At 41.9% G+C, this 23160-nt stretch overlaps 1 non-coding gene across 1 annotated transcript; it reads left to right on the top strand.

The window, feature by feature from the left end:
* The first annotated feature begins 19409 nt into the window (after nucleotides 1-19409).
* On the top strand, nucleotides 19410-19481 carry trnac-gca (transfer RNA cysteine (anticodon GCA)). Its single transcript has one exon. It is a non-coding gene; the product is annotated as a tRNA-Cys (tRNA).
* Nucleotides 19482-23160: the final 3679 nt, after the last annotated feature.

Here is a 23160-nt window from a genome sequence, read left to right as displayed (position 1 = left end):
TCCAACCCCGTATCTATGAATGTTTGAAAGACTCGGGCCAATACTTCCGCAATGTCGACCCGAATTACTGATGAAGCTTTTGTTCAGGTTGGTTATGGCAACACTGGTGACTGCCAGGTACTGAGCTCCGTTACCTTGAATGTGCAAGAAATCGGCACAGATGTGTGGGTGTACCTCAGTGGTACAGCATTTAACTGCAGCTTAAGAGTTCTTTGGTTCAAATCCAGACGTTCCCTTTTAAGTTCTTATCTTGGGACTGAAACCGTCACTCTGCCTTCTCTGTAGCAGCAGGATTGATGTTTACATCGAATTTACAGCAGGGAAACAGGCCGACTAGTCTCGTTTGGCTCATGCCGTCCTTGATGCTCCACACGAGCATCCACCCTTTTACTTTTTAACTGCATCCTGTTGGGAGTAATACAGTGAGTATGCCTTCCTTGCAGAAGCAGGATTGTTGTTTACATTGAGTTTACAGCACAGATACAGACTGTTTGACCCAACTGGTCTGTGCCAGACTTCATGCTCCACACAAGTCTCCTCGCTCCCTAATTCACTTAACCCAAACTGCACAGTCTTCCATTCCTTTCTCCCCCGTGTGCTTATCGAGTTTCCCATTTAATGTATCGATGTTATTTGTCTCAACTACTACTTAGAGTAGCGAGTTCTACATTCTTGTAACTCTTTGGTAAAGAAGTTTCTCATGAATTCCCTATTGGATTTATGAGTGACTATCTAATATTGATAACCTCTAGTTTTGGAATGTGCTACGAGTGGAAACATTTTCTCCACGTCTTTTTTTTATTCTTTCGTGGACTGTGGGTGTCCTTGGCAAGGTCAGCATTTATTGCCCATCGCTAATTGCCCTTGAGATGGTGATGGTAAGCCGCCTTCTTGAAACGCTGCACTACACGTCGTGAAGGTTCGCCCATAGTGCTGTTAGGTGGAGAGTTCCAGAATTTTGACCCAGCGACGATGAAGGAACGGCGATATATTTCCAAGTTGGGATGGTGTGTGACTTGGAGGGGAACGTGCAGGTGGTGTTGTTCCCATAATTCATCCACCCGATCAAAGCTATTTATTATGCTAATACCACCACCATGTTAACCATCAGCCTTCTGTTTTCCAGAGAATAGAGCCCCAGCCTGTTCAATCTTTACTGATAGGTATTATTTTTCAGCTTTGGCATCATCCTGCTGAATTTTTTTGCACCTTCGCCAATTCCTCTATATCCTTTTTATAATAGGGAGAGCTGAACTGTTCGCAGCACACCAAGTGTGAGATGGAAACCAGAACTGTGCACAGTGCTCCAAGTGTGGTCTTACCAAGGTTCTATATATTCTTAACATAACTTCTTTGCTTTTCAATTCTTTCACCCAAGAAATGAACCCCAGTGTTTGGTTTGCATTTTTTATGGCGTGACTACTTTCAGCGATTTGTTTATCTGTAGTCCGAGATCCATTTGCTGCTCTGTCCCATTTCGACTCCTGTTATCCCAGTAATATGTGGTCCCCTTCGTCTTTCAACCAAAATGCAACATCTCACACTTAATCAGATTGAAATTCATTTGCCAATTACAGGCCCATTCTGCAAGTTTATAAATGTTTTCTTGCACTTTAACCCATTCTCCCTTTGCATTTACTCTCCTCCCCAATATCGTGCTGTGCGCAAATTTTGAAATTGTACTTCCGATTCCTGAGTCCAAATCGTTGACATAAATGGTGAATAACAGTGCTTCCAGCACAGATCACTGTGCAATACCACTTCACACGTTTGCCAACCTGTGTAGCCACGCTTAACCCCAACTCTCTTATTTTCTGTTTTGCAGCCAGCTTACTACCCATTCTGCCAGCTGTCCCCGAACTCCACACTCTCTGACCTTAGTCATGAGTCGACAATGCGATAACTGATCGAAGGTATTTTGAAAATTCCAAGAAATTACATCTACTACATTACCCTTGTCTACTTTTTCTGTTACTACTTCATATAATTCAGTAAAGTTGATCATGCATGCGTTTCGTTTGTGACATCCGTGCTGACTGCTCTTAGTTATATTTTTGTTATGTAGATTGTGTTCTTTTACCTCATTGAGTAAAGATTCCATTATCTTTCCCATCACTGTCGTTAAGCTACCTGCTCCGTTATTCCCTGGACTCGTTGCATCTTCCCTTTCTATTTTAGGACTCACGTTACCTGTCCACCAGTCCTCTGGCAATATTCATATTCTAATAATTTTTATATGAATGCAATAGTGCCTCTTCTATCTCTTCCCTAACTCCTTTTAACATGCAATCCATCCGGACAGGGGGTATTATTCACTCTAAGTTTGATTAGTTTATTAATGATCTCGCCCTTTCTTTCTAAACAGTCTTTATACCTTTTCTGATCTCTTCTTCTAATGTCTTAGTGAATGGAAATCCGTTTCCAGTGGTGTGCCACAGGGCTCAGTGTTGGGTCCCTTGCTGTTTGTGGTATATATTAATGATTTGCACTTAAATATAGGGGGAATCATTTGCAAATTTGCCAGACGACACAAAAAGTGGCTGTGCATTTGACAGTGAAGAGGATAGCTGTAGATTCCAAGAAGATATCAATGGGTTGGTGGAGTGGGTGCAAAAGTGGAAAATAGAGTTCAACCCGGTGGAGTGTGAGTTAATGCACTGAGGGAGGGCAAACAGTAAAAGGGAATACGCAGTAAACGGGAATAGATTGAGAGCGGGAGAGGAAGTGAGAGACCTTGGAGTGCATGGGCACAGGCCCCTCAAGTTGGCAGTACGGGTCGATAAGGTTGTCAAGAAGGCATACGGAATGCTCTCCTATTAGCCGAGGTATAGAATGCAAAAGCAGGGATGTAATGATGGAACTGTATAAAACTCTGGTAAGGTCACAGTTGGAGTATTATGCACAGTTCTGCTCACCACATTACAGGAATGATGTAATTGTCTGTAGAGAGTGCAGAGAAGATTTACAAGAATGTTGCCAGGGCTTGAAAATTGCAGCTACCAGGAGAGATTGGATGGGCTGGGGTTGTTTTCCTTGGAGCAGAGGAGGCTGAGGGGAGACTTGATTAAGGTGCACAACATTTTGAGGAACCTCGACAGAGTAGACAGGAAGTACCTGTTTCCCCTAGCGGAGAGTTCAAGAACTAGAAGGTATAGATTTAAGCTGATTGGCGGACGGATTGGAGGGGACATGAGAAAACAATTTTTTACCCCGAAGGTGATGAGTGTATGGAATTCGCTGCCCGAATTCGTGGTAGAGGCAGGGCCCGCCAACTCTTTTAAAAAGCACCTGCACCTGCACCTAATGTGCTGTAAGCTGCAGGACGACAGACTGGGTGCTGGAAGGTGGGATTCGTACGGTCATCTGGTTGTTCTTAGAGATGGTGCGGACTCGATGGGACGAATGGACACTATCTGTGCTGTATCTTTTCTATGGTTCTATGGTTCTATGTCCTGCCCACATTGTTCTCCTCCCTGGTAAATACTGTGGCAAAGTAATAATTCAATATCCCTGCCGTTTCATTGTCATTACCTGTGACTTTAGCTCGTCTATCCCCTGTTGGCCCCATCCCTATCCTTATTTTTTTTTGTTATTGATGAGTCTATAGAATAATTCACTATTTCTTATTATATTTCTTGGTAATTTAATTTTGTAGTTCCTTTCTGATTTCCTGATTGTTTTTTAGACATCCTTCCCAACCTCTTCGTTTTCCCCTTTGTCATCCTTTCCTTTAGTGTCCATGTACTTAGGATATGCCTTTGTTTAGTTTTAATTTTACCCTCATCTCTTTATTCATTCATGGTTTTCCATTATTGGCTTGTTTGTTCTTGTTTTTTAGAGGAATATATTTCTCTTGAACTCGAATGATCACCGTTTCAAATAATTCCCACTCCTGTTCGACATGTTTTCAATTAATTTTCCGAGTTCACCTTCCCGAGTTCCATTCTAGTCCCCTCAAATTTAGTGTGTTTCCAATCTATTAATTTGGGCTTTGTCTTTCTTCATACTTTCTCAATCTTTTACGGTGGAAGGATTGAAGGAATGAGTGTGTGAGTGAGTGATCGTGTGAGTGAGTGACTTCGAGAGGGCGACATAAAGAGCAGGCAGGTGCGATGAAATGACAAAAGTGAGGCAGGCAGACAAGAGAGGAATCACTGCTGGATCCAGTAATGGGAAATGAAACGGAGCAGATAAGAGAAGTTAAAGTAGGAGAATATCTTTGTTTGTGCATCGTATCTGTACACAGTAGTGTGACTCACTGCATTCATGAAACATTTCTGATTGCCGTAATTATTTGACTCCCAGAATAACTGATAAAGTATTATTTTTCGGTAGGTCCAATCAAAATTGATGACGGCCAGTTGCTGATATCCGTTACCTTGTGTGTGCAACAGTACTCGATAGTGGTGGGGGTGTAGCTCAGTGGTAGAGCATTTGATTGCAGATATAGAGGTCTTTGGTTCGAATCCAACCACGCCCTTGCATTTTTAAATGCTAATTTTGGGAATCAAAGATTCAGTCTGCCTTCCCTGCAGCAGCAGAATTGTTGTTTGCATCGTGTTGCATTGAATCCACAGCACATAAAGAAGCGACTCATCTCGATTTGACGTTCTCGGTTGCTAAGCACGAGCCTCCTCCCTCCCTATTTTATCTCACTCTCTCACCCTTCCCTTCCATTCCTTTCTCCTTCATCTGCATATCTCGCTTCCCCTTTAATGTATCTATGCCATTTGCTTCAACTATCCCTTTTGGTAGAGAGTTCTACATTCTTACCAAGCTTTGGATAAATAAATTTAGCCTCAATTCCCTATTGGATTTATGAGTGACTATCTTATATTTATGACCTCTAGTTTTGGACGCACCCACAATTGGAAATATTTTATCTACGTCAACCCTATCAAACCCTTTCATAATCTTAAAGATCTCTCTCAGGCCACCACTCAACATTCTCTTTTCGAGTGAAAACAGCTCCAACCTGTTTAGTATTATTGGTAAGTCTATCCTCAATTTCTACTATGATCTGTGGGAATCTTTTTTGTTCCTTTGCGAATTCCTCGCTTTTCTGCTTGAATCTCGAGAATAAGAACTGTTCGCATTACTCCAAGTGTAGTCTAACCAAGGTTATTTACCAATCTAAAATAACTTCTCTGCTTTTCAATTGCATTCTTTCGCAGTCCCAGCAGCGATCCTTTTGGAACACAACTTTTCATTTTTGCCAGTCTGAGTAACAACCCTTAACCCCTACTCTCTCTTTTCTGTTTTGCAGCCAGCTTGCTCTCCATTCTGCTACCTGTCATCTGACTCCACAGCCTCTGACCTTAGTCATGAGTCGACATTGAGGTAGCTCAGCAAAGGCCTTTTTAAAATCCAAATATATCACATCTACTACATTACCCTACTCTTTCTGTTACTTCTTCAAATGTATCAATAAGTTCGGTCAAGCGTCAATTTCCCTTCTGAAATTCATGCTGATTATTCTTTCTTATATTTTAGTTTTCTGGATATTTTTTGATTACATCTTTGAATGATGATTCCATTATCTTTACTAACACTTTAAGCTAACTGGTTTGTAGTTCCCTGGGTTTGTTGTATCTCCCCTTCTTATTTTCGAATAACATTAGCCGTCCGCCTATCCTCTGGCACTATTCCCTTTTTTATTGAATGTTTACAGATATGTAATAGTACCTCTGCTGTCTCTTCTCTAACTTCATTAAATGTGCGCGAGGACAATCGATCCTGATCGGGGCTCTTATCCTTTCTAAGTTTGATTCGTTTATCAATTATCTTTTATCTGTTGTATTGAAATTGCCAGCCTTTCTACTTCCTCATTTTTTACTGTGACTTGGGCAGCATCTTCTTCCTTGATAAAGACAAATGGAAATTACTCATTTAGTACCTCTGCCTCCATGTATAGATTTCCTTTTTGGTCCCGAATCGGCCCCATCCGTCCTCTGACCACTCGTCTACAATTTATATGCCTTTCAAAGACTTTTGGATTCCATTTTATATTCGTTACCAGTTTATTCTCAATCTCTCTCTTTGCCCCTCTTATTTCCATTGTCACTTCATAGAAACATCGAAATAATGGCTGATCCTCCATCTCAATACCATATTCTCGATCTTTCCCCATACCGCTTGATGCCTTTTGTATCGAGAAATCCATCCAGCTCCTTGTTAAATATAATCAGTGATTTGGAATCCACAGCCTTCTGTGGTGGAGAATTCCACAGGTTCACCACCCTCTGAGTGAAGAAATGTGTTCTCATCTCAGTCCTAAATGTCCTACCACGTATCCTGAGATTGTGACCCCTCGTTCTGGCCACCCCAGCCATGGGAAACGTCCTCCATGTATGTAGTTTGTCTAGCCCTGTCAGAATTTTGTATGTTTCAATGAGATCCCATCTCATTCTTCAAAACTAAAGCGAATACAGGAGGAGCCGATCTAATCTCTCCTCATAAAACAGTCCTGCCATTCCAGGAATCAGTCAGGTGAACCTTCGCTGCACCCCTCTCCATTGCAAGTATATCCTTTCTTAGGTAAGGAGACCAAAACTGCACACAATAGTCCAGGTGTGGTCTCAACAAGGCTCTGTATAAATGCAGGAAGATATCCTTGCTCCTGGAGTCAAATCCTCTTTCAAGTAAGGCCAAATTACCATTTGCCTTCCTAACTGCTTGCTGCACCTCCATGTTTGCTTTCAGTGACTGGTGTACAAGGCCACCCAGGTTCCTTTGTGTACAAACTTTTCCCAATCTATCACCATTTAAATAATTGTCTGCCTTTCTGATTTTCCTTACGAAGTGGATAACTTCACATTTATCCACATTAACCTGCATCTCCCACTCACTCATCTTGTCTGAATCCTCCTCACAACATAAAGTCCCACCGAGTTTTGTGTCGTCAAAAAAGTTGCAAATATTACATTTGGTTCTCTCATCCAAATCATTGATGTATACATATATATATATATATATATTGTGAATAAATGGGGCCCAAACACTGATCCCTGCGGTACCTCTCTAGTCACAACCTGCCACCCCGAAAACGATCCATTTATTACTACTCCCTGTTTCCAGTCTGTTAACCATTTCTCAATCCATGCCATTATATTACACCAATCCCATGTCCTTTAATTTTGCACACTAACCTCTTATGTGGGACTTTATCAAACCTCTAAACTTTCCGTACTCAGCCTGGTTCTCACTTGGATTAACAACCTGACATCTGTCAGGCGCCCCCTTTCTCTGCTTCATCATACTCTCTATCTCTTTCGTCATCCAAGGAGCTCTGGCTTTAGTTGCCCTACCTTTCCCGGTCGTGGGAATGTCCCCAGACTGTACCCGAACCATCAACTCCTCAAAGGCCGCCCATTGACTGATTACAGTTTTGATTCCAATTTCCCCGGGCCGGATCCCTTCTCAACGCATTGAAATTGACGCTCTTCCAATCAAGAATTTTGAATCTTGATTGCTCCTTCTCCTTTTCCATTGCTATTCAAAAAATTATGATACACTGATCACTGTTCCATAAATGTTACCCCAATGAATCTTGCACCATATTAACCACCTCATTCCCTCGAACCAGTTCACGCATTGCCTCCGAACTAACAGGTTACAGTTGCTTCACACACGAGCTCCTCCTGCCACACTTGCCTAATGCCTGCTGGCTGCATCTTTATTATATTCTGTACACTTACATATGTGGCACTGATAGCATGATCTTGGAAAACTAAACATCGATCCTGGCATTGCATTTATTGATTGCAAGTTTCTAAAGAGCTGGGGGCAGAGCACAGTGAGAGAGCATTTAACTGCAGCTGGAGAAACCTCTCGTTGAATTTCAGGTGTTGTTTGGCTGGTGCTTCCAGTTCCGCGTTCTGTGGTAAGGATGTGTTCAGTGAAGCTGAGTGACCAGGCTTTCCATGTGGGGTTGTGCATCACATCTGTACACAATAGTGTGACTAACTCCATTCATGAATCATTGCTGATTGCCTTAATTATTTGTCTCACACAATAACTGATGAAGCTACTTTTTATGTTGGTAATATCAACATTGGTGACTGCCAGCGACTGAATGCCATTACATTGTGTGTGAGTGTAGTTCATTGGCGGAGCGTTTACGTGCAGATTTTAGAGATCGTTGGTACAAATCTAAGCGCGGCCTTTTAAAGTGCATCTTTTGGGGAGTCAGACAGTCATTCTGCCTTCGCTACAGCTTTCGGATTGTTGTTTGTTTGAATTTGCCGCACAGATACAAGCCATTTGACCCAACGGGTCTGTTCCAGCCTTTATGCTTCACACAAGACTCCTCCCTCCCTACTTCACTTACCCCTATCCGCACACTCTCCCATTCCTTTCTCCCGCGTCAGCTTATCTAGTTTCCCATTTTATGTATCTGTATTATTTGCCTCAACTACTCCTTATGGCAGCGAGTTCCACATTCTTGCAACTCTTTGGGTAAATAATTTTCTCATGAATTCTCTATTGGGTTGATTAGTGACTATCTTATATTGATAAACTCGAGTCCCCGAAGAGTGGAAATATTTTCTCGACGTCTACCCGATCAAACCCTTTTGTTATCCACAGACCTCTATCATGTCAGCCATCAGCCTTCTCTTTTCCAGAGAAAAGAGCCCCAGCCTGTTTAATCTTTCCTGATTGGTATTATCTTTCAGTTCTGGCATCATCCTTATAAATATTTCTTGCAACTTCGCCAAATCCTCTATTTTCGTTTTATAATTGGGAGACCAGAACTGTTCACAGTACTCCAAGTGTGATATGGAGATGGGAACTGTGCACAGTACGACAAGTGTGGTGTAACCAAGGCGCTATACATGCGAAACATAACTTCTCTGTTTTCAATTCTATTGTTTTTTGTAGGAATATATTTCTGTTGAACTCTACTGATCACCGTTTCAAATATTTCCCACTCCTGTTCTACATTTTTGTCAACGTATTTTCCGAGTTCACCTTCCCGAGTTCCAGTCTAATCCCCTCAAAATTAATGTGTTTCAAATATATTAATTTAGTCTTTGTCTTTCTTAATACTTTCTCAATCTTTCACGGTGGAAGGATTGAGGGAGTGAGTGTGTGAGTGAGTGAGTGCGAGAGGGCGACATATGGAGCAGGCAGGAGCGATGAAATGACAAAGGGAGGCAGGCAGATAAGGGAGGACTCACTGTTGGATCGAGTAATGGGAAATGAAACGGTGCAGATAAGAAAAGTAAGTGTAGGAGAATATCGAGGCACAAGTGTTCAGGTTTAAAATAGTGATTGTGAAAGACGACCACAATCCTGTCGCCAGCACTTTCTGCTTGCATCTGACGGACGAAAGGAGACTTTTCAGCATTTTCCACTTTTATTTCCTGGAGGATTCACACTTTGGACACTCGCAGCCGCTTATATCATGGTCAGGATGTGAATTCTGCATTTTACACACTTTTCCATTCGTTAAAACCCACTTCTGTTCCGTAACCTGTAACTGAATGTATTGAGTTATCAAAGGTTACAGTCACTTCACACACCATCTCCTCCTTTCGGCACTTGACGAATGCCTGCTCGATGCTTATTTATTACAATGATTGGATATTCTGTGCACTTCCATATATGGCACTGAGAGTATGATATTTTGAAACTGCTCATTGAACACCGTGTTTCTTGTGTTGACTGCAAAGATCTAAGGAGCTGGGGCCAGAGCACAGTGAGAGAGCATTTGACAGCAGTTGGAGAATCCTCTGGTTAAATTCAGCTGTTCCTGGTGCTTCTCATTCCACGGTCTGTGGTAAGGATGTGTTCACTGAAGCTCAGTGACAAGGCTTTCCATGTTGGGTTGTGCATCGGATCTGTACACAACAGTGTGACTCACTCCATTCATGAAACATTTCTGATTGCCGTAATTATTTGACTCCCAGAATAACTGATGAAGTTTCTTTTTCGGTTGGTCCAATCAACATTGATGACGGCCAGTTGTTGAGATCTGTTAACTTTGAGTGCAAGAATATTAACCAGAAGTGGCAGAGCATTTGACTGCAAGATCAAGAGGTCTTTGGTTCAAATCCAAGCGCCCCTTTGCATTTTTAAATGCTTATTTTGGGAGTCGTACATTAATTCTGCCTTCCCTGCAGCAGCAGGATTGTTGTTGATATTTTGTTGCATTGAGTCCACAGCGGATTAAAAGGCGACTCATTTCGATTGGTCTTTCACGGTGTTTGTGCTGCACATAAGCCGACTTCATCTCACGCTATCACCCTTCCCTCCCATTCCTTTCTCCTTCGTCTGCTTATCCTGCTTCCCCTTGAAAGTATCTATGCCATTTGCATCAACTATTCCTTTTGGTAACGAGTTCCACATTCTTCCCAAGCTTTGATATATAAATTCATCCTCAATTCTCTATTGGATTTATTAGTGACTATCTTAAATTTATGACCTCTAGTTTTGGACGCACCCACAAGTGGAAACATTTCCTCTCCGTCTACCCTGTCAAACCGTTTCATTATCTGAGAGATCTCTGTCAGGTCACCCCACAGCCTTCTCTTTTCTGGAGAAAAGTTCTCCAACCTGTTTAGTATTGTTGATAAGTTAATCCTCAAATTCTACTATGACCTGTGTGAATCGTTTTTGCTGCTTTGCAAATTCTTCGCTATTCTTCTTATAATCTGGAGACCCCAGAAATGTTCACATTACTCGAAGTGTGGTCGAACCAAGGGACTAACGTCTCTGCTTCTCAATTATATTCCTTCGTGTTCTCAATCCCGGTTCTTGTGGAACGCCACTTTTCATTTTTGCCAGTCGAAGTAACTACCCTTAACCCATCCTCTCTCTATTTTGTTTTGTAGCCAGCTTTCGATCCATTCTGCTCCCTGTCATCTGACTCCACATTCTCCGACATTAGTCATGAGTCGACAATGAGGTAGCTTCTCGAAGGCCTTTTTAAAATCCAAATATATTACAACAACTACATTACCCTACGCTTTCTGTTACTTCTTCAAAGGATTCAATAGGTTTGGTTAAGCGTAAATTTCCCTTCTGAAATTTGTGCTGATTATTCTTTATTATATTTTATTTTTCGAGATATTTTTCCATTGCATCTTTGATTGAAGATTGCATTATCTTTGCTAACACTTTAAACTAACTGGTTTGTAGTTCGCTGGGCTTGTTGTATCTCCACTTTTTATTTCAGAATAACATTAGCCGTCCGCCTATCCTCTGTCATTATTCCCTTTTCCAATGATTGTTTACAGATATGTAATATTACCTCTGCTGTCTCATCTCTAACTTCATTAAATGAGCGCGAGTACAATCGATCCTGATCGAGGCTCTTATCCTTTCTAAGTTTGATTGGTTTATCAATTATCTTTTATCTGTTGTAGTGAAATTGACAGCATTTCTACTTCCTCCTTTTTTACGGTGACTTGGGCAGCATCTTCTTCCTTGATAAAGACAGATGGAAAGCACTGATTTAGTACCTCTGCCTCCATGTGTAGTTCTCCTTTTTGGTCCCTAATCGGCCCCATCCCTCCTCTTACCACTCGTTTACTATTTATATGCCTTTCAAACACTTTTGGATTCCATTTTATGTTCGTCACCAATTTATTCTCAATCTCTCTCTTTGCCCCTCTTATTTCCATTTTCACTTTCTGGAAACATAGAATCATGGAAAATTGGAGCAGGAGTAGGCCATTCGGCCCTTCGGGCCTGCTCCACCATTCAATTTGATCATTGCTGATTCTCCATTTCAATACCATATTCCCGCTCTCTCCCCATACCCCTTGATGTCTTTTGTGTGTTGAAATATATCTAGTTCCTTCTTAAATATATACAGTGACTTGGCCTCCACAGCCTTCAGTGATAGAGAATTCCACAGGTTCACCACCCTCTGAATGAAGAAATTTGATCTCATCTCAGTCCTAAATGTCCTACCCCGTATCCTGAGACTGTGACATATCATTCTGGTCCCCACAGCCAGGGGAACACCCTCCCTGCATGCAGTCTGTCTAGCCCTGTCAGAATTTTATATGTTTCAATGAGTTCCCATCTCATTCTTCTAAACTCGAGCGAATACAGGACGAGACGTTCCAATCTCTCCTCTTACGACAGTCATGCGATCCCAGGAATCAGTCTGGTGAACCTTGGTGCACTACCTCTATGGTAAGTATATACTTTCTTAGTTAAGGAGACCAAAACTGCACACAATACTGCAGGTGTGGTCTCACCAAGGCTCTGCATAACTGCAGTAAGACATTCCTTGCTCCTGTACTCAAATTCTCTTGAAATGAAGGCCAACATATCATTTGCCTTCCTAACTGCTTGTTCCCCCGGCTGTTTGCTTTCATTGACTGGTGTACAAGGCCACCCAGGTCACTTTGTACATCCACTTTTAACAATCTATCACCATTTACATCATTGTCTGCCTTTCAGTTTTTCCTTCCGAAGTGGATAACTTCACATTTTTCCACATTATACAGCATCTGCCATGTATTTGCCCATTCCCTCAACTTGTCCAAATAGTCTTGAAGTCTCTTTGCATCCTCCTCACAACTCACAATCCCACCTTGTTTTGTGTCGTTAGCAAACTTGGAAATATTACATTTGGTTCTCTCATCCAATTCATTGATATATATTGTGAATAGCTGGGACCCAACTACTGATCCTTGCGGTACCCGACCAATCATAGCCTGCCACCCCGTAAAAGACCCACTCATTCCTACTCTCTGTTTCCAGCCTGTTAACCAATTTTCAATCCAGGCCATTATATTACCCCAATCCCATGTGCTTTAATTTTGCACACTAACCTCTTATGTCGGACTTTATCAAACCTCTGAACTTTCTGTACTCAGCCTGGTTCTCACTTGTATTATCAACCTGACATCTGTCATTCGCCCCCTTCCTCTGCTTCATCTTACTCTCTGTCTCTTTCGTCATCCAGGGAGTTCTGGCTTTAGTTGCCCTACCTTTCCCCGTCGTGGGAATGCACCTCGTCTGTATCCGAACCATCTCCTCCTTACAGGCCGCCCATTGACTGATTACAGTTTAGATTCCAATTTACCCGGGCCGGATCCGTTCTCAACGCATTGAAATTGACCCTCTTCCAATTAAATATTTTTACTCTGGATTACTCCTTCTCCTTTTCCATTGCTATTCTAAACCTTTGATACTCTGATCACTGTTCCCTAAATGTTCCCCCAGTGACTCTTGCACCACATTAACGACCTCATTCCCGAGAACCAGATCCAGCATTGCCTCCTAACTAACAGGTTACAGTTGCTTCACAAACGAGCTCCTCATGCCACACTTGCATAATGCCTGCTGGATGCATCTTTATTATATTCTGTACACTTACATATGTGGACACTGATAGCATGATCTTGGAAAACGAAACATCGATCCTGGCATTGCATTTGTTGATTGCAAGTCTCTGAAGAGCTGGGGGCAGAGCACAGTGAGAGAGCATTTTACTGCAGCTGGAGAAACCTCTGTTTGAATTTCAGGTGTTGTTTGGCTGTTGCTTCCAGTTCACCGTTCTGTGGTAAGGATGTGTTCAGTGAAGCTGAGTGACAAGGCTTTCCATCTTAGGTTGTGCATCACATCTATACACAATAGTGTGACTCACTCCATTCATGAAACATTTCTGATTGCCTTAATTATTTGTCTCACAGAATAACTCATGAAGCTTCTTTTCAAGATGGTTCTATCTAAATTGGTGACTGTCAGGTACTGAACTCCATTGCATTGTGTGTGCAAGAATAATGGGGGGATGTGGGTGTGTAGTGCAGTAGCAGAGCAGTTCAATGCAGATCAAGAGGCCTTTGGTTCAAATCCTAGCGCCCCCTTGTACTTACTGAGTGCATCTTTTGGGGAGTCATACAGTCAATCTGCCTTCCCTGCAGCTGTCGGATTGTTGTTTCTGTGAATTTGCCGCACAGATACAGGCCATTTGACCAGACGGATCTGTGCCAGCCTTTATGCTTCACACAAGACTCCTCCCTCCCTCCTTCACTTACTCCTCTCCACACACTCTTCCATTCCATCTCTCGCGTGTGCTTATCTAGTTTTCCATTTAATGTATCTGTGTTATTTGCCTCAACTATTCCGTGTGGTAGCGAGTTCCACCTTCTTGCAACTCTTTGGGTAAAGAAGTTTCTCATGAATTCTCTATTGGATTCATAAGTAACTATCTTATATTGATAACCTCTCGTTTTGGACTCCCTTACAGGTGGAAATATTTTCTATACGTCTACCCGATCAAACCCTTTTATTATCCTAAGACCTACAATATATCAACCTTCAGAATTCTCTTTTCCAGAGAAAAGAGCCCCAGCCTGTTCAATCTTTCCTGATAGGTATTATCCTTCAGTTCTGGCATCATCCTTATGAATCTTTTTTTGCACCTTCGTTAATTCCTCGATATCCGTTTTATAAAAGGGAGACAAGAACTGTTCACAGTACTCCAAATGTGATATGGAAACCGGAACTATGCACAGTACGCCAAGTGTGCTGTAACCAAGGTTCTATACATGCTTGGCATAACTTCTCTGCTTTTCAATTCTATCCCCCTAGAAATGAACCCCAGTGCTTGGTTTGCTTTTTTTATGGCGTCACGACTTTCAGAGATTTGTGTACTATACCGGAGAGCCATTTGCTCCTCTATCTCATTTCAACTGCTGTTATCCACCAGTATGTGGCCCCCTTAATCTTTCAACCACAAAGCAATACCTCACACTTATCTATATTGATATTCATTTGGAAGTTGCAGGCCCATTCTGCAAGTTTATTAATGTCTTCTTATAATTTAACCCATTCTTTCTTTGCATGAACTGTAATCCTCAATATCACGCTCGCTACAAATTTGAAATTGTACTTCCGAATCCTGAGTCCAAATCGTTGATGTAAATGGTGAATAATAGTGGCCACAGCACCGATCATCTGTGGGGGCAGCACTTCCCGTCGTTTGACAGTCTGAGTAACCACGCTTAACCCCTACTCTCTGCTTTCTGGTTCGTAGCCAACTTGCTATCCATTCTGCTCCCTGTTCCCTAACTCCACACACACTGAACTTATTCATGAGTCCACAATGTCGTACCTTATCGAAGGCCTTTCGAAAATACAAATATATTACATCTTCGACATGATCCCTGCCTATCTTTATGTTACTTCTTCAAAGAAATCAATTAGGCTGAACAAGTGCGAGTTTCATTTCTGACATCCGTGTTGAATATTCTTAGTTATATTTTTGTGATGTACATGTTGTTCTATTACATCATTGAGTAAAGATTCCATCAGATTTCCTGTCACTGACGTTAAGCCAACTGCTCCGTTATTCCCTCGACTCGTTGTATCTCCCCTTCCTATTTTAAGAATCACATTATCTGTCCGCCTATCCTCTGGCAGTATTATCTTTTCTAATGAATGTTTATTTTTATGCTACAGTGCCTCGGCTATCTCTTCGCTAACTCATTTTAATATGCCAGAATGTAATCTGTCTGGACCGGGGGTCTTATCCTCTCTAAATTTGATTAGTTTATCAATTATCTCCACCCTTTCTATCTCTAAATACCTTTATACCTTTTTTGATCTCTTCTTCTAATCTCCTGCCCACCTTGTTCGTCTCCATGGAAAATACTGAGGCAAAGTAACTGCTCAATATTCCAGCCATTTCACTGTTATTACGTGTGCGTTTATCGTGTGTATCCTGTGTTGTCCTTATCCCTATCCTGATATTCATTTGTTATTGATATTTCAGCGTGAAAACTAACTATTTCTTGATATATTTCTTGATAATTTAATTTCGTAGCTCCTTTCTGCTTTCCTGATTGTTTTTTTTTCATCCTTCCTAACCTCTTCATTTTCCCCTTTGTCATCCTCTCCATTATTGTCCATTTACTTAGAATATGCCTTTGTTTATTTTCAATTTTACACTTGTCTCTTTATTCATCCACAATGTTTCATTATTGGCTATTTTGTCCTTGCTTTTTAGAGAAACATATTTCTATTGAACTCTATTGATCACCGTTTTAAATATTTCCCTCTCCTGTTCTATCTCTATATTGATATTTCCCCAAATTTACCTTCCCTAGTTCCATTTTCATCCCTTCAAAATGAGCTTGGACCCAATCTATTACTTTGGTCATTGTCTTACTTATGTATTTCTCAATCTTTTATGTTGGAGGGAGTGCGGGAGCAAGTGAGTAGGTGAGTGAATTTGTGAGTGAGTGAGTATGAGTGAGTGAGTAATTGAGTGAGTGAGTGAATGAGCGAGTGAGTAATTGAATGAGGGAGTGTATGAGTGATTGAGTGAGTGAGTGATTGAGTGAGTGAATGAGTGAATAAGTGAGTGAGTGGACGAATAAGTGAGAGCGAGAGGGAGGCGGGGAGAGCAGTCAGGAGCAATGAAATGACAAAACGGAGACAGGCAGACAAGAGAGGAATCATTGCTGGATCTAGTAATGGGAAGTGAAATGAAGCAGATACGAGAGTTAAAGGTAGGGGAACATTTAGGCACTAGCGACCATAACATAATAAGGTTTATAAATATAATTGAGATATACGGCCACAGGTCTGTCGACCGAACTTTCTGACTGCATTTGACGGCCAAAATGAGTTTTTAGAGAATTTCCATATTTATTTCCCGGAAATAACACACATTGGACACTCACAGCCTCACATTTGATGGCTAGGATGTAATTTCTGCAATATACACACTTCTCCATTCGTTCAGACCCACTTCTGTTCTGCAAACAACAATTGAATGTATTGAGTTAACACATCGAATTATAGAATCACAGAAAAGTGACAGCACAGAAGGAGATCATTCGGCCCATCTGGCCAGTGCCGGCTCCCTGCAAGTGCAACCCAGTGACACTCACCCCTCCTATCCCCGTAGCCCTGCACATTTTTCCCTTCAAGTACTTATCCAGTTCCCTTTTGAAGACCATTATTGAATCTGCTTCCACCACCTCCTCGGACAATGCATTCCAGATTCTAACCACTCAATGCATAAAACAATTTCTCTCTATCTACTCTGGCAAGAACCTTCATGGTTTTGAAAATCTCTATCAAATTTCATCTTAACCTTCTCTGCTCTGAGGAGAACAACCCCAGCTTCTCCAGTCTATCCACATAATTAAAGTCCCTCATCCCTGGAATCATTCTAGTAAATATTTCCCGCACCCTCTCTAAGGCCTTCACATCCTTCCTAAAGTGTGGTCCCTACAATTGGACATAATACTCCAGTTGAGGCCGAAACATTGTTTTATAAAGATTCATGATAACTTTCTGAATTTTGTACTCTATGCCTCTATTTATAAAGCCCAGGGTCCCGTATGTTTTTTGAACCACTTTCTCAACCTGTCCTGCCAACTTCAACGATTTGTGCACATAAACCCCCAGGTCTCTCTCTTCCTGTACCCTTTTTAGAATTGTTTCCTTTAGCTTATATTGCCTGTCCTCGTTCCTCCAAACCAAAATGTATCACTTTCCACTTCTCTGCGTTAAATGTCATCTGCCATGTTTTCGCCCATGCCACCAGCCTGTCTATATCCTCTTGAAGTCTTTCACTATCCTCCTTACTGTTGACTACACCACCCTCTAGTCCGAAAAACAACCTTCACCACCACTTTCTGTTTCCTTTCTCTTAGCCAATTCTGTATCCATGCTGCCACTGCCCTTTTATTCCATGGACTTCAAATTTGCTGTCAAGCCGATTCCGTGGCACTTTATCCAACGTCTTTTGAATGTCCATACACACCACATCAACTGCATTGCCCTCAACATCCCTCTCTGTCACCTCATCAAAAAACACAATCAAGTTAGCTAATTACGTTTTGCCTTTAACAAAATCCGTGCTGGCTTTCCCTATTTAATCCCTACTTGACCAAGTGACTGATAATGTTGTCCCAGATTATCGTTTCTGAGCGTTTCTCCACCACCGGTGTTAAACTGACAGGCCTGTATTTGCCGGTTTTATGCTTGCATCTTTTTCTGAAGAAGGGTATAACATTTTCAATTCTCCAGTCCTCTGGCACCACCCCATATCTAAGGATGATTGGAAGATTATGGCCAGTATCTCCTCAATGTCCACCCTTATTTCCCTCAACAACCTAGGAGACATCCCATCCGGACAGGAAGACTTATCGACTTAAAGTACAGCTGGTCTTTCCAGTACCTCCTCGTTATCAATTTTAAGCATATCCAGTATCTCAACAGTTTCTTCCTTTACTCCTTTACTATGACTCTGGCAGCATCTTCTTCCTTGATAAAGACAGATGCAAAGTACTCATTTAGTACTTCAGCCATGCTCTCTGCCTCGATGTGCATATCTCCTTTATGGTCCCTTATCGGCCCCATCCCTCCTCTTACTTCCCCCTTTACTATTTATATGCCTTTCGAAGGCTTTTGGATTCCATTTTATGTTAGTTACCAGTCTCTGATCTTACTCTCTCTTTGCCCCTCTTACTTCATTTTACACTTCCCCTCTGAAATTTCCATATTCAGCATGGTTCTCACTTGTATGATCAACTGGACATCTGTCATAAGCCGCCTTTCTCTGATTCATCATACTCACAATCTATTTCGTCATCCAGGGTGCTCTGGCTTTCGTTGCTCAACCTATCCCCCTCGTGGGAATGGACCTAGACTGTACCCGAACCATCTCCTCTTTGAAAGCCGCCGATTGTTCAATGACAGTTTTGATTGCAAATTACCCGGGCAAGATCCGTTCTCAACCCACTGAAATTGGCCTCCCTCCAATTAAGTATTTTTACCCTAGATTGCTCCTTCTCCTTTTCCATCGCTATTCTAAACCTTATGATTCTCTGATCGCTGTTCGCTAAATGTTCCCCCAATGACACTTGCTCCACATTAACGATCGTATTCTACAGAACCTGATCCAGCATTGGCTCCTAACTAACAGGTTACAGTTGCTTCACACACGAGCTCCTGCTGCCACACTTGCATAATGCCTGCTGGATGGTTCTTTATTATATTCTGTACACTGACATATATGGCACTGAGAGCATGATCTTGTGAAACTGCATATTGAACCTGGTGTTTCTTGTGTTGACTGCAACGATCTAAAGAACTGGGGGCAGAGCACAGTGAGTGAGTATTTGAATGCAGCTTGAGAAAACTCTGGCTTATATTCTTGTGTCGCTGGTTGGTGCTTCGAGTACCACGTTCTTTTGTAAGAATGTGTTCACTGAAGCTTAGTGACAAGGCTTTCAATGTTGGATTGTGCATCGCATCTGTACACAATAGTGTGACTCACTCAATTCATGAAACATTTCTGATTACCGTACTTATTTGACTCCAAGAATAACTGATGATGCTTCTTTTTCGGTTGGTGCAAGCAACATTGAAGTCGGCCAATTACTGACATCCGTTACCTTGTGTATGCAGGACGGCGAAGCATATGTGGGAGTGTAGCTCAGTGGCAGAGCATTTGACTGCAGATCAAGAGGTCCTTGGTTCAAATCCAAGCGCTCTCTTGCATTTTTAAAAGCAAATCGTGGGAGTCGGACTTTCAGTCTCGCTTCTCTGCAGCATCAGGATTGTTATTTCTGGTGTGTTCGATTGAGTCCACAGCAGATGAGAAAGCGACTCATCTCGATTGTTTTTTCTCGGTATTTATGTTGAACTTCCTCTCACCCTATCACCTTCCCTTCCATTCCTTTCTCCTTCATCTGCTTATCTAACTTCCCCTTTAAAGTATCCATGCCACTTGCCTCAACGATTCCATTTGGTAACGAGTTCGACATTCTTACCAAGCTTTGGGGAAAGCAATTTCGCCGGAATTCCCTCTTGGATTTATTAGTGACTATCTTATAATTATGACCTCTAGTTTTGGACGCACCCACAAGTGGAAACATTTTCTCTGCGTCTACCCTATCAAATCCTTTAATCATCTTAAAGACCTCTATCAGGTCAACCCTCAGCCTTCTCTTTTCCAGAGAAAAGAGCTCCAACCTGTTTAGTATTCTTGACTCCAAGTGCGTTGTAACCAAGCTTCTATACGAATTTAAAATAACTTCTCTGCTTTACAATTGTATTCCTTAGTCTTCTCAATCCCGATTCTTGTGGAACACCACTTTTCTTTTTTGCCAGTCTGAGTAACTACCCCTAAACCCGACTCTCTCTTTTGTGTTTTGTAGCCAGCTTGCTATCCATTCGGCTACCTGTCATCTGACTCCACATCCTCTGACCTTCGTCATGAGGCTACAATAAGGGAGCATATCAAAGGCCTTTTTGAAATCCAAATATATTACATCTACTACATTACCCTACTCTTTCTGTTACTTCTTCACAGGATTCAATAAGTTTGGTCAAGCGTAAATTTCCCTTCTGAAATTCATGCTGATTAATCTTTATTATATTTTAATTTTCTAGATATTTTTCTATTACATCTTTGAGTGAAGATTCCATTATCTTTCCTCACACTTTAAGCTAACTGATTTGTAGTTCCCTCGGATTGTTGTTTCTCCCCTTTTTAGTTTAGAATAATATTAGCCGTCCTCCTATCCCCTGGCATCATCCACTTTTCGAATGGAAGTTGACAGATATGTAATAGTACCTCTGCAATCTCTTCCCGAACTCCTTTAAATGTGCGTGAATACAATCGATCCTGATCGGGGCTCTTAACCTCTCTAAGTTTGATTCGTTTATCAATTATCTTTTACCTGTTGTCGTGAAATTGCCAGCCTTTCTAATTCCTCCTTTTTTACTGTGACTTAGGCAGCATCTTCTTCCTTGATAAAGGCAGATGGAAAGTATTCATTTAGTACCTCTGCCTCCATGTGTGGATCTCCATTTTGGTCCCAAATCGGCCCCACCCCTCCTCTTACCACTCGTTTACTATTTACATGCTTTTAAAAGACTTTTGGATTCCATTTTATGCTGGTTACCAGTTTATTCTCAATGTCTCTCTTTGCCCCTCTTATTTCCATTTTCACTTCATAGAAACATTGTAAGATTCTCAAAATTCACAAATTCCCCCAAAACTCGGAGAAAAACCCTAATAAAACCCTGAGTATGGGAATACTTTAGCCATTGACGATAATCCTAAAATGGAAGGATAGGTGAGAGGTCACCAGACGAAATCCACAACACACACACCGTGGAACCTCGGAGAATTAATGCTTCAGACATGTCTCTGTTTAAATACAAAACCAACAGCAGGTGGTCGACACTCAGCACGAATTCGAAAGGCAGTCAGCCATTGAAAGAGGCAACTGCTCCAGACATGGTGGGGCCATGTTATTTTTTTCATTGCAAAACCTATCAAGGCCGAGGTCGTTCGATACAAAAGGAAGCCTGGAGATCAGGTGATCAGCAAATCGGAATTAACAATGACCCATCGGGAGAAGCAATGGCAACATGATGAGGCACCATCAAAAAGTCATCAAAGATTCTTAAGGACTTTGTAAGAACTGTTTAAACAGACATGAAGTGTTCTTTTTTAAAGTGTCGAAGACCAATTGTAAGAGAGACAACCACAAGTGGAAACTCGAAACCTCTCTCTCTGGCTTGCTGGCTCTGGTGGGCTGCTTGTCTTGGTTCTGCCTGTGTCTGGAAAGAAGAGCAGCTTCCAGCAAAACAACAAGGCGAGGGGAAGGCAGTTCGACAGGGAAGGTCAGCAGCTCTAGAAGAAGACCGACACACACGAAGAAACCAGAGCATCAGCCCCAGTGACCATCAGACACCTTGCGGCAACAAGGGCCTTACGAAACAAACAACCGAATATGACCACCAACCAACCGGATAATATTGAGCCACCGCGACCAAAGTAAACCAACTCGGGAGAAAATCGAAGATCCGCAAAGTTTCCACTCTATAATCTATTTCTGACTTACCTCTGGGTGAATTATTGTCAAGGATTCGTTTGGTGAGCATTCTCTCTGGCCCTTTGGAGTCCAACTTAGCTAGTACAGTGGGATTGGGAGCGGTGAGGTATCTTTCCACTTTAATTTCCCTCGTGTGTACCGAAGTGTTCCCCATTTTATTAGAGTGTTAAGATTGTTGAGTTGTATTTCCTTTCTTGAATTTTGGTCAAAGTTTCTTGCACCAAAACCAGTTATCTGCTGCACTTTGTCACGCCACCCAAATAAGTCCAAGGTCTAGTACCCAGGGAGTGGGTGCTATTCGGACCGCTCAGAAGTCAGAAGTGAAGATGACACACACCACCACCCCCGACAACAGAGAAACATGGAAAATTGCAGCAGGAGGAGGCCTTTCGGCCCTTCGGACCTGCTCCGCCATTCAATATGATCAAGGCTGATCCTCTATCTCAATACCATATTCCCGCTCTCTCCCCTTACCCCTTGGTGTCTTTTGCGACTAGAAATACATATAGCTCCTTCTTAAATATATTCAGTGACTTGTCCTCCACAGCCTTCTGTGGTAAAAAATTCGACAGGTTCACCACCCTCTGAATGAAGAAATTTGTACTCATCAAACTCCTAAATGTCCTACCCCGTATTCTGAGACTGTGACCTCTCGTTCAGGATCCCCCAGCCAAGGGAAACATCCTCCCTGCATCCAGTCTATCTAGCCCTGTCAGAATTTCATATGTTTCAATGAGATCCCCTCTCATTCTTCTAAACTCGAGTGAATAGAGTCCGAGTCGACCCAATCTCTCCTCATACGACAGTCCTGCCATTCCAGGGATCAATCTGGTGCACCTTCGCTGCACTCCCTCAATGGCAAGTATATCCGTTCTTAGGTAAGGAGACCAAAACTGCACACAATACTCCAGATGTGGTCTCAACAATACCCTGTATAACTGCAGGAAGTCATTCTTGCTCCTGTACTCAAATCATCTTGAAATGAAGGCCAACATATAATTTGCCTTCCGAACTGCTTGCTGCACCTGCATGTTTGCTTTCAGTGACTGGTGTGCAAGGACACCCAGGTCCCTTATACACCAATACTTCACAATCTATCACCATTTAAGTAATACTCTGCCTTTCTGTTTTTCCTTCCGAAGTGGATAACTTCACATTTATTCACATTATACGGCATCTGCCATGTATTTGCCCAATCACTCAACTTGTCGAAATCGCATTGAAGTGTCTTTGCATCCTCATCGAAACTTACAACCCCACCTAGTTTTGTGTCTTCAGAAAACTTGCAAATATTACATCCAAATCATTGATATATATTGTGAATAGC

This window comes from Heptranchias perlo, unplaced genomic scaffold (genome assembly GCF_035084215.1).
Source record: "Heptranchias perlo isolate sHepPer1 unplaced genomic scaffold, sHepPer1.hap1 HAP1_SCAFFOLD_97, whole genome shotgun sequence".
NCBI classification, from domain to species: Eukaryota; Metazoa; Chordata; class Chondrichthyes; order Hexanchiformes; family Hexanchidae; genus Heptranchias; species Heptranchias perlo.
The sequence above is the reverse complement of the archived record's forward strand: the minus strand, read 5'-3'. Positions and strand labels throughout refer to the sequence as shown.